Source organism: Prionailurus viverrinus, chromosome D1 (genome assembly GCF_022837055.1).
Source record: "Prionailurus viverrinus isolate Anna chromosome D1, UM_Priviv_1.0, whole genome shotgun sequence".
Lineage (NCBI taxonomy): Eukaryota > Metazoa > Chordata > Mammalia > Carnivora > Felidae > Prionailurus > Prionailurus viverrinus.
The window spans coordinates 72,114,127-72,128,926 of NC_062570.1; the positions used below are offsets into that span (position 1 = coordinate 72,114,127).

Sequence of the window (14,800 nt, forward strand, 5' to 3'; positions counted from 1 at the left end):
AAGTAATTTTGCAGGCTTTCTGGCTACCTAGCTACCTTTTAGAAGCCCACCTGATCAAATATCAAGAGGCAGGACAGCATGTATTGTCTTGGGTTTGAATCCTTGCTCTTCACCTACTTGGCCAAGTTAGTTAGATGTTTGCAAAATGGAGAGAGTAATAACACCCATAGTTGGCTGCAGTGAGGGTTCAATCGGATAATACACATAGTGTTAGAATATCTAGCACACATTTAAGGGTCAATAACTCATGATCAGTGTCAGTGATTAGAGTTATCAGTGCATGGTCTGCCATGATTTTCTTCCTCCCCTTCCTTCCGTGACAGCCCCATAATGGTTGTTCTCACTCTCATGTGGTGGTGGCTAATCAGGCTTCCTAAGAAAATCAGGAGCCCAGCACAGAGGTAGACCAGGGTAGGCCCTTGGTTGGCTTCTATTAAAATATTAGGGCTTAAAATTTGGGTTTAAAATATGGGTTTTAAAATAGGGCTTAAAATATGGGTTTCGCTCCTTAATTTTCTGACGACCTGTTGTCTCTGTGACCTTAAGCAAGATCTCAGGAGCTAGGTATACACATGTTTATCTATGGGTGCCTGTGAACTTTTGCTAATTTAAAAGTATAGTTAATAACTCTTCCTCTTGTGAGTTTTAAGCCTTGTATCTAGTGCCCTGCTCACTATTAAGACTGTTCTGAACTGATGGACAGGTTAGTTAGAGGAATGGCCCGTGCACTTTAATTTGGAGGACCTCAGCCTAATAAACCATCCCAAACCTTAGCAGCTTAGAACAGCAACCATTCGCTTAGCTGATTATTCTGAGGCTTGCCAATTTGGTTTAGGCTCAGTTGGACAGTTCTTCTGTTGATTGCAAATGGGTTCACTCACCTGCTTACAGTTGACTGCCAGCCAGCTAGGTGACTCTGTTTCTGGGAGTTAGCTGGCTGTTGGGTGGGATGATGGAGGCAATATGGGCTACATGTCTCATCATTCAGCAGGCTAGCTCTGGCTCGATTACATGGGGGTAGTCATGGGGTTGCAAGGGAATCAAGAGAGAGTTAGGTCCCAATGCATAGGACTTTTCAAATCTCCATTTGTACCACAGAAGCCAAAGCAAATCATACAACCAAACCCAGAGTAAGTATGTGGGGGAGCTCCCCAAAGGCATGGATGCAGGGTGGTGTGAACTTATCAGGAGCCATTAGTGCAACAATATACCATAAGCACCATGGAACCCGCTCTGGGAGAAGTCGTTCTGAAACAGGCAATTTGTACACATGAGGCCAAAGTGACTTTCCTCTTAATGAATCCCAAGGAGAAATCATTCAGTCCAGTAGTCTGGACAGTCTGAATGACAAAATTCTCTTCCCAACCAATTGAAAGGTTGACTTTTGCACATAGATTTCCTTAATCTGTGAATTAGGGCCCCAGAATAGGAGGTTTCTAAATTCTTTTTAAACTCTGACATTCTGGGGGCGCCTGGGTGGCGCAGTCGGTTAAGCGTCCGACTTCAGCCAGGTCACGATCTCGCGGTCCGTGAGTTCGAGCCCCGCGTCGGGCTCTGGGCTGATGGCTCAGAGCCTGGAGCCTGTTTCCGATTCTGTGTCTCCCTCTCTCTCTGCCCCTCCCCCGTTCATGCTCTGTCTCTCTCTGTCCCAAAAATAAATAAACGTTGAAAAAAAAAAAAAACAAACTCTGACATTCTGTGAATCAATACTTTTCTATTCCAATTAAAGAGTAGCTAAAACCTAGCCCAGGAAAGCTCTGTTTTCTCATCTGATGAAGTAGACAGGAGATTTCAACCAGAAGCAACTGGTCAACTGTTAGGATTGAGTGACCATAGATTAAAATGCCTCAGGAAATAGTGCATTCTGTTTATTGAAGGTGATCAAGCACAGACTGGATAGCTGTTTGTTTTGTTTTGTTTTGTTTTGTTTTAATCATGTGAAGTTGTGGTTTTTATGGTAGGTGTATGAAGGGACATCAGAATTTTCCTGTTGCTCCTAGCGATTCTGATGCTCACCCCAAAGCAGACCACACGGAGAAGTGGGATTAGTCCTTGCATCAGGTAAAATGTTAGATTAGATTCACTCAGCAATAAGAAGGACAAATGAGCACTTACTGTAAGTAAATCGAGATGCTTTTACATCTTACCTTTCGACTCTTTGAGTACCCATAACTTTTTTTTTTTACAAAGGGAACAAAAACTCAGAGAGGTGAGAACATTTGCTAAAAGTCATTCCTAACTAGGAAGTGTCTGAGTAGCTCTTTCCCTACGTTCCTGGTGATCTGTTTTCTTCCCTCCTTCCCTTCCATCATTCATTCATTCGTTCAGTGTGTCACTCATCTGGAGTTCACGCTTTGTGAAATTTCTATGAGTTAGGAAAGACAGCATTCATTATTCCTAGAGCGTGTGTGAACCTCACGTTCCACACCTTAAGATTTGGGTGTGAATGACATTAGATAATACATGTAAACTCAAGCAGTACCTGGTGACTAGAAAACACTCCCTGAAGGCTGGCTAGTAGTATTTTAGGGGAAATGATAGGAAGCTTTTGACACTGAGCCTGAGATCAGAGAATCTGAGATGTGTGTTCAGAAGGAAACATTTACAAAGGGTTAGAGGACGATGACCAGAGCTCTGGGCCCTTGAATCCCGTGGTTGCTGCAGGAACCCTGAGGAGAATGAAGGACACCCTGAGCAGTGGACACCTCCAGGGGGAGCCGGCGGGGCAGGAGCGCAGCCCTGTGTGCTCTCCTCCTCCCACAGTGCAAGCCAGGACTGAGAAGTTCCTTGAAAGGGCTGTTCTTTGGAAGCATGGTGCCTTTCTGGAGATTGCCAGAGAGCATACCACCGAGACCACACTGGAGACGTCTGCTCTCTTGAGGTGATGCCCAGGGTAAACAAGAGATTGAAGGAGTTCGTTGTCTCCCTGCTCTGTGCTCCCACAGCCCCTCCCGATAGCCCTCTTGGGCAAGACCTAAGACCACACAGCTCACAAGGGGCCAACATCTGGTCTCCAGAAAACACTCAAGAAAGTCTTGCCCTGGCAAACTCCTGGAGTGCTGGTCACACCCAGCAGCCGGCCACCTTCTCCTTCACTCTGAGGACGTGACAGATAGCCAGGTCCCGCGTGGGTCCATCATAGGGCAAAAGCATGCCATAGCCTGGCCACCACACAGCAGGAGACTCACATCAGGCTTTTTGCAGGGTCTCCTGGAAGTCCTCTCCCTTGCCCTGGATGCAGATATGCATGCAAGAATATGCTCTCTGAACAGGGGTGAGGGCAGGTGGGGGTGGGGGGGGGAAGGACTGAATATTCTCTAGAAGAAGATCCTTTTCTGCAATCGTTTTAAAGGAACATGCCGATAAGGCAATTCTTGGCAGTGTTGAAAAGAGATTAGAGGTAGCCGGAAGACTTACGTAACTGGAACATGAGATGGAAACAGGTAGCACAGGTGGTTCACCTTCGAATGTGCTCCCACTGGCCCAGCCCTGCCTCCCGGTCCACTAGCGCCTCCTGATGTTGAAGCCTGACTCTGTAGCCCAGACCTACAGCTCCAAGCTCAGGTCCAGAGGGTCCCCTGAAGGAAGCCTTTCATTCCAGAACGCTTTGCCACCTTGGAGCCATTGCTGTTACAGAAGCAGTTTCAAGGACCCCAGATAAAAGTCTCAGGGGAAGACAACTTCAGCATTCAGTCTGGTTTGTGCTTTCCAGTGTGCTAAGGGCTTTTCGTATGTAATGCCATTTAAATAGAAAAGCCAAAAAAAAAAAAAAAAAAAAAAAAAAAAAGAAAGAAAGAAAGAAAAAAGAAAAGAAAAGAAAAGGTAATTCTGTGCCATCCTTGGGGCAGCTTGGGGTATTAATTTCATTTTTTCTGTTCTCCCAGCGTGGTTCTCTCTGCCCTGAATGCTCTTCTCCAGCATGTCCACATTTGCAAACTCCATCAGTCCTTACAGCCCCAGCTCAGGTCCCACCCTCTCCATCCATGAAGACTTCTGGGATCCCCCTCTCTGCCGCCACCACCACTACCCAGTCAGAACGATTTCATCACATACTAATTCATTCCGTGCCGTAGTTTCCTCATCCCTGAAATGGGCATCACAATAGTGCATGCTCCATGCAATTGTTGTGGCGATCAGTAAGAACGCTTAAAATGAAGCTTAGCATGTTGACGAAGCTCGGTAATAATAATCGTTGTCGTTGCTGTTACTGGCGTATATGACTTCTCTCCTTTGTTGTACTGTGAGATTGTGGAGACGGGGCAGGGATGAGGGCTTATCTGTCTCTGAACCCTAGAGGTCAGTAGACGGCCTCGATACCCAACAGCTCTTCAGGCTCTGTAGAATAGCTGTGAGATGTGTGCGTACATGAGTGGCAGGGGCCAAAGGCGAGAGCGATCCGTGAGCCAACAAACACACTGCTCATCACCCCTCCATCTGCCTGGCCATCTTTCTGGGCTACTGTCACTATTGCTCAAAGCCAGCCAACCCGTCCTGGTGCTGGCTGCCGGCCTCCTTGCCTCCAAACAGCCACCAAAGAGGCGCCGTTACTGTCGTGCAGGTGACAGCATCGTGGAAGCTGCCTTTGGCAATCTGCCTCGTGGGGGCTGGTGCAGGTAGAACCTGGGCCCCTGGCAAAGCGGGGCTCGGTGTGGCCACAGCCCCAGCCCTGCCTCGGATACCCATGAAAGCAATGAACGCGGCGCGCCTTTGACTCTTTACCTTGTCTCTTACGCTTCTTGCAAGGCATGGACGGTTCTAATGGATGTCAGACTTTGAATTTCTTATCATGTTGTTTATATCTAATAAGTGACTCGCCCTGTTTTTTTAAAAGTCAGCTTTTAAAAATACTGTGTTTGAACATCTGTCAAGGGCTGGGGATTAGTTGAATAGGCAGTGGATGCCAGGATATTATATTCTCTCTTATCCTTTATACTGTAATTATCTTGATCCTCAAACAACTCAGCGCCAGTTACAACCACTTTCGCAGACTTGTTGTTGCTGCAAATTCAAAAAATTATTTTATTTGAATCTAAATTAAACTGATATGTAACAAGGTTTTTTTTTTTCATGCGAAGTCTCAAAAAACAGTATCTGCAGATGATTAAAAAACAGTAAAACATGGACAATTTCAAAGTTTATTTCAAGAATAAACTCATGAAAATTCATCTAATTACGCAGCAGTGTACCAAAAATAATCTTTTCCAAACCTAAATGTGTTTAACAAAACACACAGTCAGCTAAGCCAAATGAAAGCAAACGTGTGTTTATGCCACAGTCACCCCCTCCCCTTGGTGCTCGAGTGGGCAGGAGGGCTTGGCAGAGTTTGGAAGCCTGTTGGCGGCTTCTGTGTCCTGAGCCGCGCTCGTCAACGTTTCCAGCGAGGAGCCATTGGCATCCACTGGTCACGGAAATAGGCCCTGTTGTGAGTGGTCTCGGTTCCCGGCCATGTGCACAGCTGGGTGTGGAGAACTTCGAGCATTTTGCTCTCAGGAACCGCCTCGGGCAGAAGACACAACCAGACTATCGCGCACGTAAATAACGCACAGCCGGGCCTTGTCGGCCGCTGAGTCACAATCATAGTGGCAACGGCTACCACGTAGTGCGCCCTTGCTGTGAGTCAGGTATTTACTCGAGGGCCTTACATTCATTTTGTCAACTGATTCATAGAGCAAGACTGGGAGGTGGTTGTGGTTACCCTATTTTAAAGGTGCAGAAACTGAGATTCATAGGTAAATACCCTTCCTAAGATCACTCAAACAATTGGTTGAGCTGAGATGGACTCTGCCTGCCTTCCAAAGCCATGTTCACCTCTGGTCTATCACGCTATGTTAGCTTGGTCCGGGGCTGGCTTGTTTGGGGAATCCGTGGGAACCTAGCTTTCCCAACCCAAACAGCAACTTGTCCTTCTCTGCATCTCAGTATGTTCACCTGAAAAATGGAGAATGCAAGCCTTAGGACATAGTAATAACTCAAAAAGTCATGAAAGATTATTATTCCATTAGACTATACACTCTCAGAGAGCAGGAAGGTATCTATTTTATTCATAATTGCATCCCTCAGACCTTCCACATAGTAGCTCTTAGAGTGTTGGCCATATACTAGTCATTAATGCATGGGAAGTAAAAAAAAATAAGAAAAGTGTCCTTCCTATAAATTCTTTGTGGCATATTTGGGAAAAGAAGACTAATCCACGTAAGCAGAGGAGAGACCCACTCCAGTGAACATTCTGTTATAAAAATATTGACTAGGCTCATCAATAATGTCATATTGGAAGCGTACCTTGCCATGTATTAGAAATTGGGTTCTGGTGGGGCACCTGGGTGGCTCAGTTGGTTAAGCGTCCGACTTCGGCTCAGGTCATGATCTTGCAGTTTGTGAGTTCGAGCCCCGTGTCGGGCTCTGTGCTGACAGCTCGGAACCTGGAGCCTGCTTCAGATTCTGTGTCTCCCTCTCTCTCTCTGCCCCTCCCCTGCTCATGCTCTGTCACTTTCTGCCTCAAAAATAAATAAAACATTAAAAAAGTAAAAAAAATTAAAAAAAGAAGAAATTGGGTTCCGGACCCAATGCTCCAATTTCCTAGCTGTCCGGCCCAGTCAATTTTTTTTTTTTTAGGTTTATTTATTTATTTTGAGAGATAGAAACAGAGAGAGGGAGGTAGGGAGAGAGAGGGAGAGAGAGAATCCCAAGCAGGCTCTGCACTGTCAGCACAGAGTCCAACACAGGGCCCCATCTCACGAACCATGAGATCATGACCTGAGCTGAAATCAAGAGTCAGTGTCAGGTGCTCAACTGAGTGAGCCACCCAGGTGCCCCCAGGCAAGTGTTTGAGCCTCTCTGAGCTTCTGTCAGGGAAGAGTCATAATGGTCTCACTCTGCTTTTCTCTTTGCATGGTTGTGAGGATCTCCCAAAATACAGTAAGCACTGTCACGTGCTGTATGAAATGTCATGACCATCATCACTTTTTGACAGTGAGAACAGGCAGATGAGGTTGAACTCACTGGAGGAAATGGTTAGAGGTTTGAAACATGAAGGGGGAGCCACATTTCATTGTGGATTATAATGGATTTCCAGGAGAAGAACTAAAATCAAGGATCTATATCAGATTCAAATCCTATGTTTCCAGAAGCCTATATCATCCTGGGGGTTCTCATTCAATCACTTGCCTCCCAGTGGCAAAATTAGACACTCCCTAAATGTTTTTCAAATGTAGCTCATTTGTCTTAATTGTGATAAAAGAGTTGGATTGAATTAAAGGAAATAGGGTTGAAACTTAATTACAAACCACCCACCCCCAAACACACAAATAAAATAAAATCACCAAATCAACTGTCTTCATGAAGTTCTGCGGTCTGCCCCACCTCTCTACCTTTTCCTTAACTGAAGCAGAGAACAAGAGGAAAGAGCCTGGCTGCTAGAAAGGGTAGTAGGAATGTGTCCTTGGACACCCAGGGGGAAGGAACCTGGGACTTCCGGGAAACAGGAAGTCCCCATCTCCCTTCAACTCCTTGAAACATGCTTTCCAAGATTGGCTTAAAAAGTGAAGGTTTTTATCTCAACATTCAGCTATCGATTCATGGAATATTTTCAATTTCTGCTGTGTGCCTGGCACTGTGCTAATCCTTGGGTCTCCAGGCTTTTTTATTTTGTATCTCTGTGACCTTGGGCAAGTCCCTCAAAGGTTCTGATCCTCAGTTTATTTGGAGAACTGACATCCTTTTTTACATGCCTTCCAAAGTTAGTAGAATGATTGAATTAGGTTAAAATGCTTAGCACACTATCTGACCTATAGCGATTACTTTAAAAGAAATAGTAAAGAATTGAAGATTAAAAGGAAAGAAAGAAAGAAAGAAAGAAGGAAAGAAAGAAGAAAGAAGAAAAGAAAGAAAGAAAGAAAGAAAGATCTCTGGATATAATAGTGGGATAAGCCATAGAAAGAACTAATTATAGTTAGCAGTTGGAAGAAACACATGCATGTTTTGCATGCATGTGCAAAACACAGACTGGATTCTGCTAGCCCCTTCTCAAACACCCTCCGTGTCTACCACACCATTCCGCAGGAGCCCAAACTCCTGAGGCCCTGGCCACCCTCCAGACCCATCTCTCACAACCCCAACCTTAGCCCCCACTCTTCCGTCACGTGTGAGTTCTCTTGGCTGGCTCTTGAAGAGACAGTGTTCTTTCGGGCATCCCCACCTTTGTCCAGGCTGTTCCCTCTACTTGGAAAAGCCCCAGTCATTTACAAGACCCAGCTGAATAGCAGCCCCTCTAGAAGACCCCCAGTCTTGTCCTCCTGTCCAGGCAGAGTTTTGTTCCCTCCTCTTGTCCCCACAGCATTTGGACAGTTGACACAATGTTCTTTTTGTGACCGGTTTTCCAGTAGACCACGGGCTTCCTGACTTAGCAGCCTCTCCGTCATGGAGGGGTCTGGCCCAGTGCCTGACATGGGGGCGTTTAGTGATGGAAGAGGTAAAGAGAGGTAAGCAGAGAGGCAGGAAAAGATCAAGACATTTTTGACAGTGGTTCCCAGAGATGGGGGGGTGAGTCCAGGGATGGGCTACTAAGGCTCACCTGGAAAAATTCTGAAAACAAAAGAAAACAAAGCACACATATATTACGTCCTCCTAGGATTGCTGATGTGTGGACCCAGGTAAAAATGGATTTACCTAGAAGCTAATGAAACTTATACTTTAGGAACCTTCACTTGCACACCATTCCAGCACCTGGCGAGGTGCATTTCTTGTTTATAATCTTTTTGTTTTTTTATTTTTCTAAAAGTTTATTTATTTAGGGAGAGAGAGCCCAGGAAGGAGAAGGGCAGAGACAGAGGGAGAGAGAGAATCCCAAGCAGGCTCCATGCTGTCAGCACAGAGCCTGATGCAGGGCTCAGTCTCACAAACCGTGAGATCATGACTTGGACCGAAACCAAGAGTTGGATGCTCAACCAATTGAGCCACCCCGATGCCTCTATAATGTTATGTTTCTTTAAAAAGGTCCCTCCATACAGAATGAGCTCAGGCCCCATAAAACCTGGACCACATCTGGCCCCGGGATCTGGAGTTTTAATAACTTGCTAAGTGATTCTGGTACACAGCCAGGGTTGGAGATCACTTGCTACTCAATCAATTTACAGACCAGAAGCATCAGCTTCACGGGTGAGTGTCTTAGGAATTTAGAGTCTCAGGATTCACTTAAGACCTATTATATCTGAGTTCACATTTTTACAAAATCTCTGGGCTGACAAATGTCCATTGACAGATGAATGGATAAAGAAGATGTGGTGTGTGTGTGTGTGTGTGTGTGTGTGTCATGGAATATTACTCAGCAATGAAAAATAATGAAATCTTGCCATCTGCAACAACGTGGATGGAACTAGAGGGTATTACCCTAAGCGAAATGTCAGAGAAAGACAAATACCATATGATTTCACTCATATGTCGAAATTAAGAAACAAAACAGATGCACATAGGGGAAGGGAAACAAAAAGAAGGTAAAAACAGAGAGGGAGACAAACCATAAAAGACTCTTAAATACAGAGAACAAACTGAGGGTTGTTGCAAGGGTATTGGGTAGGGGGATGGGCTAGATGGGTGAGGGGCATTAAGGAGGACACTTGTTGGGAGGAGCACTGGTATTATAGGTAAGTGACAAATCACTAGATTCTATTTCTGAAATTATAACTACACTATATGTTAACTAACTTGGATTTAGAATTTGTAAAAATTAAAAAAATAAATAAATGACAAAATCTCTGGGCTGGTTCACATGAAGACATTGCATTCAAAATAAAGTTTGTGAAGTGTGGCTCTCATTTTTTCTCCGAGAGAAATATTATTTCCAGCCGTGAGATTAAGGAGGCCTTCTTGGAGGAGGTGATCTCCGAACGCGGCCCTAAAGTAGAAGCAGTATTTGGGTGTGTGAAGTATATTCCAGCAGAGGGAGCAGTGTTAGTAGACTCACTGAGGTGGGGAGTATGGGTGTGTACAAGTGGTCCAGGGACTTCGGGCTGGAATTAGGCAAGGGCAATTGCAGGGAAGCTGCCTGGAGTGGAAATGGGAGTGGCAGGCAGGCCGTGAAGGCACTCGTGTGCTGGATTAAGGCCCCTGGATTCTAACAGGTAGGAACGTGGGGGTTTGGTGTTTGGTTCCAAAAGATATGAGAGATTGAGCTGCAAAAGCAAGACTTGCCCTGGAAGACAGAAGGGGCCACGGATATTCATGCATGCTCAGGTACAGATCACTTATGCCCCAGCCTTTCCTGAAGAAAGTACTGGAAAGGAAGGGACAGGAGGCCAGAAGAGAGGGCTGAAAGAAATTACTGGAGGCCCTCATATTTATTTCCACCCTGGAGGGCTGCTGAGAGTCTCCACCTTGCTTGCATACTGGAAACTCCATGACCACTGGCTGATGGAGGTGTGAAGAGGGGAAGGAGCTGGTGTGGTCCAGGCTGAGCCCTGTGAATTCCCCATCATTCCCCATTCCTTCCGGCCAGCACCTGCAGCTTCTTCTAGTTCACTCATTCCCATGGCCCCAACTAAACCTCCTGCAGGGTTGGGCCGCCTGGGTGGCTCCGTGGGTTAGGCTTCTGAATTCGGCTCAGGTCATAACCTCACGGTTGGTGAGTTCGAGCCCCGTGTTGGCCTCTGCGCTGACAGCTCAGAGCCTGGAACCTGCTTCAGATTCTGTGTCTCCTTCTTTCTCTCTGCCCCTCCCCTGCTTGTGCTCTCTGTCTCTCTTTCTCAAAAATAAGTAAATAAATAAATACACATAAAACAAACTAACGTCCTGTAGGTTGTTAGGAAGGTTAAAGAGGAGAATATAGTGCAGTACCAGGAATCTATTAGGACCTGAAAAAGTGCATGAAATCCTTTGAAACTTGGCATCAGAGCTCATGGCCCATGCATTTTTCTACCCTATACCTGGTTCAAATTCTAATACATAGTGGATTTTCAATGAATGACTCCAGGAGAAAGTGGCCAAAATACCAGCTAATGGGAAACGCATTGCCATTTGGCCTCGGAGAAGGTTTTGTTAAGGGCTGTGATATTACACACACTTTAATAACGCACACCAGTCACAATGTCGTGGGCATTTACTGTGCCCATCACTGTGCTAAGCATTTTGCCTCTATCATTTCATTTAGTCCCATCCTACTGATGAGGAAAGGGGGCCTGAGAGACGCTGAGCATCTGGCTCAAAGTCCCGCTGCCATGAAAAGGCAGAGCTGGAGACTGAACATCAGTGGGAGATGAGAGCAGCATTCAAGTGCAAAGCTTCTTTCCGGTGTCACCGGTAAACGGGGTCCCATAGGGAAATGCACATTTGTTTTGTCCCCTCCCCCACCTCGCCTTTCTCAGATGTTAGGGAGAGTCAACATCACGCTTCATACTGGTGGACTTTGTACACTCAGTGTCAGAGAAAACACAGAGAAAACATCCCGGATGATCTAGTTCAATGCTGCTGTCTTACAGATGCTAAAATGGAGGCCCAGAGAGGTTGCCTGACTGGCTCGAGGTAACACAGCATTGAGAGTGGGAGGGCTGGGCCCCATGTTAGATCTTTGGCTCTCATCATACGGTTGTTACACTAAGATAAAAACAAACATTAAAAAAAAGGTTATCTTTCTCACTCTGCCTTCACTTCTTCACATCTTTCTCCCTTTATTAGCCTTCCTCTTCTCTTTTACTTCATTCAGCTCTTTATTGGTTCAGCAAATATTTAATGAGGCACTGCTCTAAGCATTTTACATGTACTATGTTATTTAAACCACACAGAAACCTTGTGATGCAGTCACTATTATTACTCCTATTTTACAGATGAGGCACGTGTGGCTCAGAAACCTTAGACAAATTGCCCAAGGTCAGAGAGTTGGAAGGCGGTGAGGACCTACGGAGATATCTGTGTTGATATGTCCTCCAAGTGCCTGATGGCCACTGGAGGTGAATGCCTCCAGGAGGGACAGGAGGGACAGGTGTTCCCATGAGTCTTTTATCATATTTCTCCTTAGTTGTTTTTTGGAGAATAATCCTCACGTGGTTTGCCCCAGGGCATGAAGGGGGGGACTGCACTGCACTTGGGGCTGTGGGTCATGTGGTTTAGAGCCCTGAGAGCTGGAACTTAGCTATGTCTCTGCCACTCACTAGCTATCACATAGGATGAGTCAATCCATCCCAATTTGCCTCATCTAAAAAATAGTCAACAATCGTCAATTCTACCCGATTGTGTGTGCATCAGAGGAGTAAACTGAGGTAAAAGTAGTTTATCATACCAAAAGGCAGAACCAAAGAGAAATCAAATAGCCATCAACCTTCCTCTGCATTTTTTGTATAGATGTTTGTTAAAAAAGGAAGAAGGGAACTCTGCGGGGTGCCTGAGCTTAAGATAAGGATGACCGAGAACCCAAAAAGGAAGGAAGGCTCTGGAGATGATCTCTCTGTGGGTTAAGGGTAAGAGGATGGATCATTTTGGAAGAGCCCAGGGGATAGTTAATGGTCTCTGGTTAAATGGATGGTTGTAGTCATTCGTTCAATAAATATTTATTGAGTATCTCCCATGTGCCGGCCACAATGCTAGACAATGGGGTGGAGTGGTTTACAGAACAGACATAACCCAGATCCTCATGAAGCTTACGGTCTACTGAAAGTCGGACACAGAACAAATGCATACAGCATCTAAATGCATTATTTTAAACTGTGACATGTTTTCTATAAGAGAGGAAAGACAGCATTGGGTACAGGGGGGACACCCTGGAGGACTCAAGACCTTATCTCCCCCATTCTCCCCCCTCTAGTACCCCCTGTGCCTCCCAGACCACCCCATCTCCTGCCACCCACCAAATGCTTTTCAAAAGATCATAGGCCTCTGCCTATACAGGTTTATATTCTCTTGATTCAGTGCGTATCTTAGTTCGCTCAGGCTGCTATTATAACAAAATCCCCAAAGCGAGGTGACTTATAAACAACAAACCTTTAGTTTTCACATCTCTAGAGGCTGGCAAGTCCAAGATCACAGGGCTGGCAGATTCATGAGGGGACCCGCTTCCTCACTGATGGCAGTCTCTCTGCACTGTAACCTTGAGTGGCAGAAGGGGCAAGTCTGTCTTTTATGAGGACACTAATCCCATTCATGAGGGTTCCACCCCCATGACCTCCCAAAGGTCTCACCACTGAATATGGTCACCTCGGGGGTTAGAATTTCAATGGGAGAGCCTGTTAGGGGTGGGGGGTGGGGGTGGACACAAACATCAGCCCAGGGACAATGAACAATCTTTTGAATGCCCAAGAAAAACCTGTACACGTATCTCCAAGGGTTCGGCTGCTTTCACAGTCTGACTTGACCGCAGCCCTCTTTGATGGGCTTCCAGCATATTAATCCCACTTTACAACTACAATGTTCACGACAGTACAATGACTTGTCTAAGATGACACGGCCAGTAAGGCCACACTAGAGCTCAGGATTCATGCTCTAAGAGAGGGTGACATAAAGGGATCCAGAGCATATAGAAAAGGCTGAGAGCATGCCTGACTCAGAAGGAGGTCAGACCTCCAGGACAGTGAAGTTCTAACCCTTAGGAAGCTAGAACGGAGACAGCAGCCATTCTTGGAAGGCCCACGTCCAGTCCAGTTTGGGCGGCCAGAGAGGGCCCTTTAGGCCCAGAAGCAGGATTTTCAGAGCTCTAAAGGGAGCCATAGTCAAGTCTGGGATGGGGAGCAAGGGGCTTGCCTGTTACGCCAGTCTCTGTAAGGGCAGGGCCCCAGTCACCCCCATAAGGGCGCACGCCAGAGGACCAGGGCTTCGGGTGGCCTGGCTGAGTTGCTCCCACACAACCGCCACGCAATACTCCCCGGGAACGGGGTTCCAGGCATTGGGACCTGAGCTGGTCTGGGGGTCGGTCGGCCCGCCCCATGGCCACTTCTGAGGCCGGCCGGGCCCGGCCGTGCAGTTCCCCGATGCGGACAGTAGGTGGCAGTGGGTCGTGAGAAATCTCGGTCGTCGCCGGGCAGGGCGCGGAGACCCAACCCGGAGAAAAACGCGGCTGGGCTTGGGCCGCGGCGCCGAGAGAAACGCGCCCCGGGGTGGGGCGTGGGGGCCGCCCCGGGCCATCGGCTTCGGCCGAACCGAGTCTGCGAGGACCTGGGAGGTAGCGCGGGACTGGGACCTGAAAGGGCTCCCCGGGACTCCTGGCCCCCGTAGGCTGCGCGGTCCTGGGGCGCCCTGGGGACCCTGGCCCCCTGGGGAGGGCCCTGCCCACTGGTTCCTTACCCAGAACGAGTGCCTGGCGTGGGAATTTACTTCCTGAGCGAATAGCTTTGTTGTTTTGTTTTTTAAGTGAAGGAGAAACAGCCGTTCAGAGAGGTTAAGGGGTCTGGCTGTGGCCACAGCGCGCGACCGTGGCCGGGCAGGATTCGAACCCTGCTCCGCGTGCCCGGAGCCCGCGCTTCCACCAGCTGAGCAGCACCCGCGGGGCCTCCGGCGCGAGGAGCGCCCGCTGTCCTGCGGGCGGCCTCCGTGGCCTTTCCGGTGACGGGCTCTGCTCAGCGGTGCTGTGGCCCCGGGCTGGTGTGCCTCGGTTCTGGGGCACTGTCCCCGGAGGGGAGTGGCTGCGATGGCCTCTCCTGCGCTGCCAAGCCCAGCGGCAGGGGCCCGTCTCCCGCGAGGGGGCCTGGCACGAGCTGCCCCCTCCTGTCTGCCTCCTCTTCTAAGGCAGACTGGCTCTCCCAAGCGCTTTTACTCTTGGGAATTCGTTACATCTTTACTACCCCTCCGGGAGGCTTGCGTTTACAAAAGAGAAAACTCGGGCTTC

The 14,800-nt window shown here is 47.5% G+C and overlaps 1 long non-coding RNA gene across 1 annotated transcript; it reads right to left on the reverse strand.

Annotated features, from left to right (window-relative positions):
- Positions 1-11,184: 11,184 nt before the first annotated feature.
- Positions 11,185-14,352, reverse strand: LOC125146773 (uncharacterized). Its single transcript, XR_007144895.1, has 3 exons — positions 14,260-14,352; positions 12,964-13,069; positions 11,185-11,583 (listed from the first exon to the last, which is right to left on the reverse strand). It is a non-coding gene; the product is annotated as an uncharacterized LOC125146773 (long non-coding RNA).
- Between the last annotated feature and the right edge of the window lie 448 nt (positions 14,353-14,800).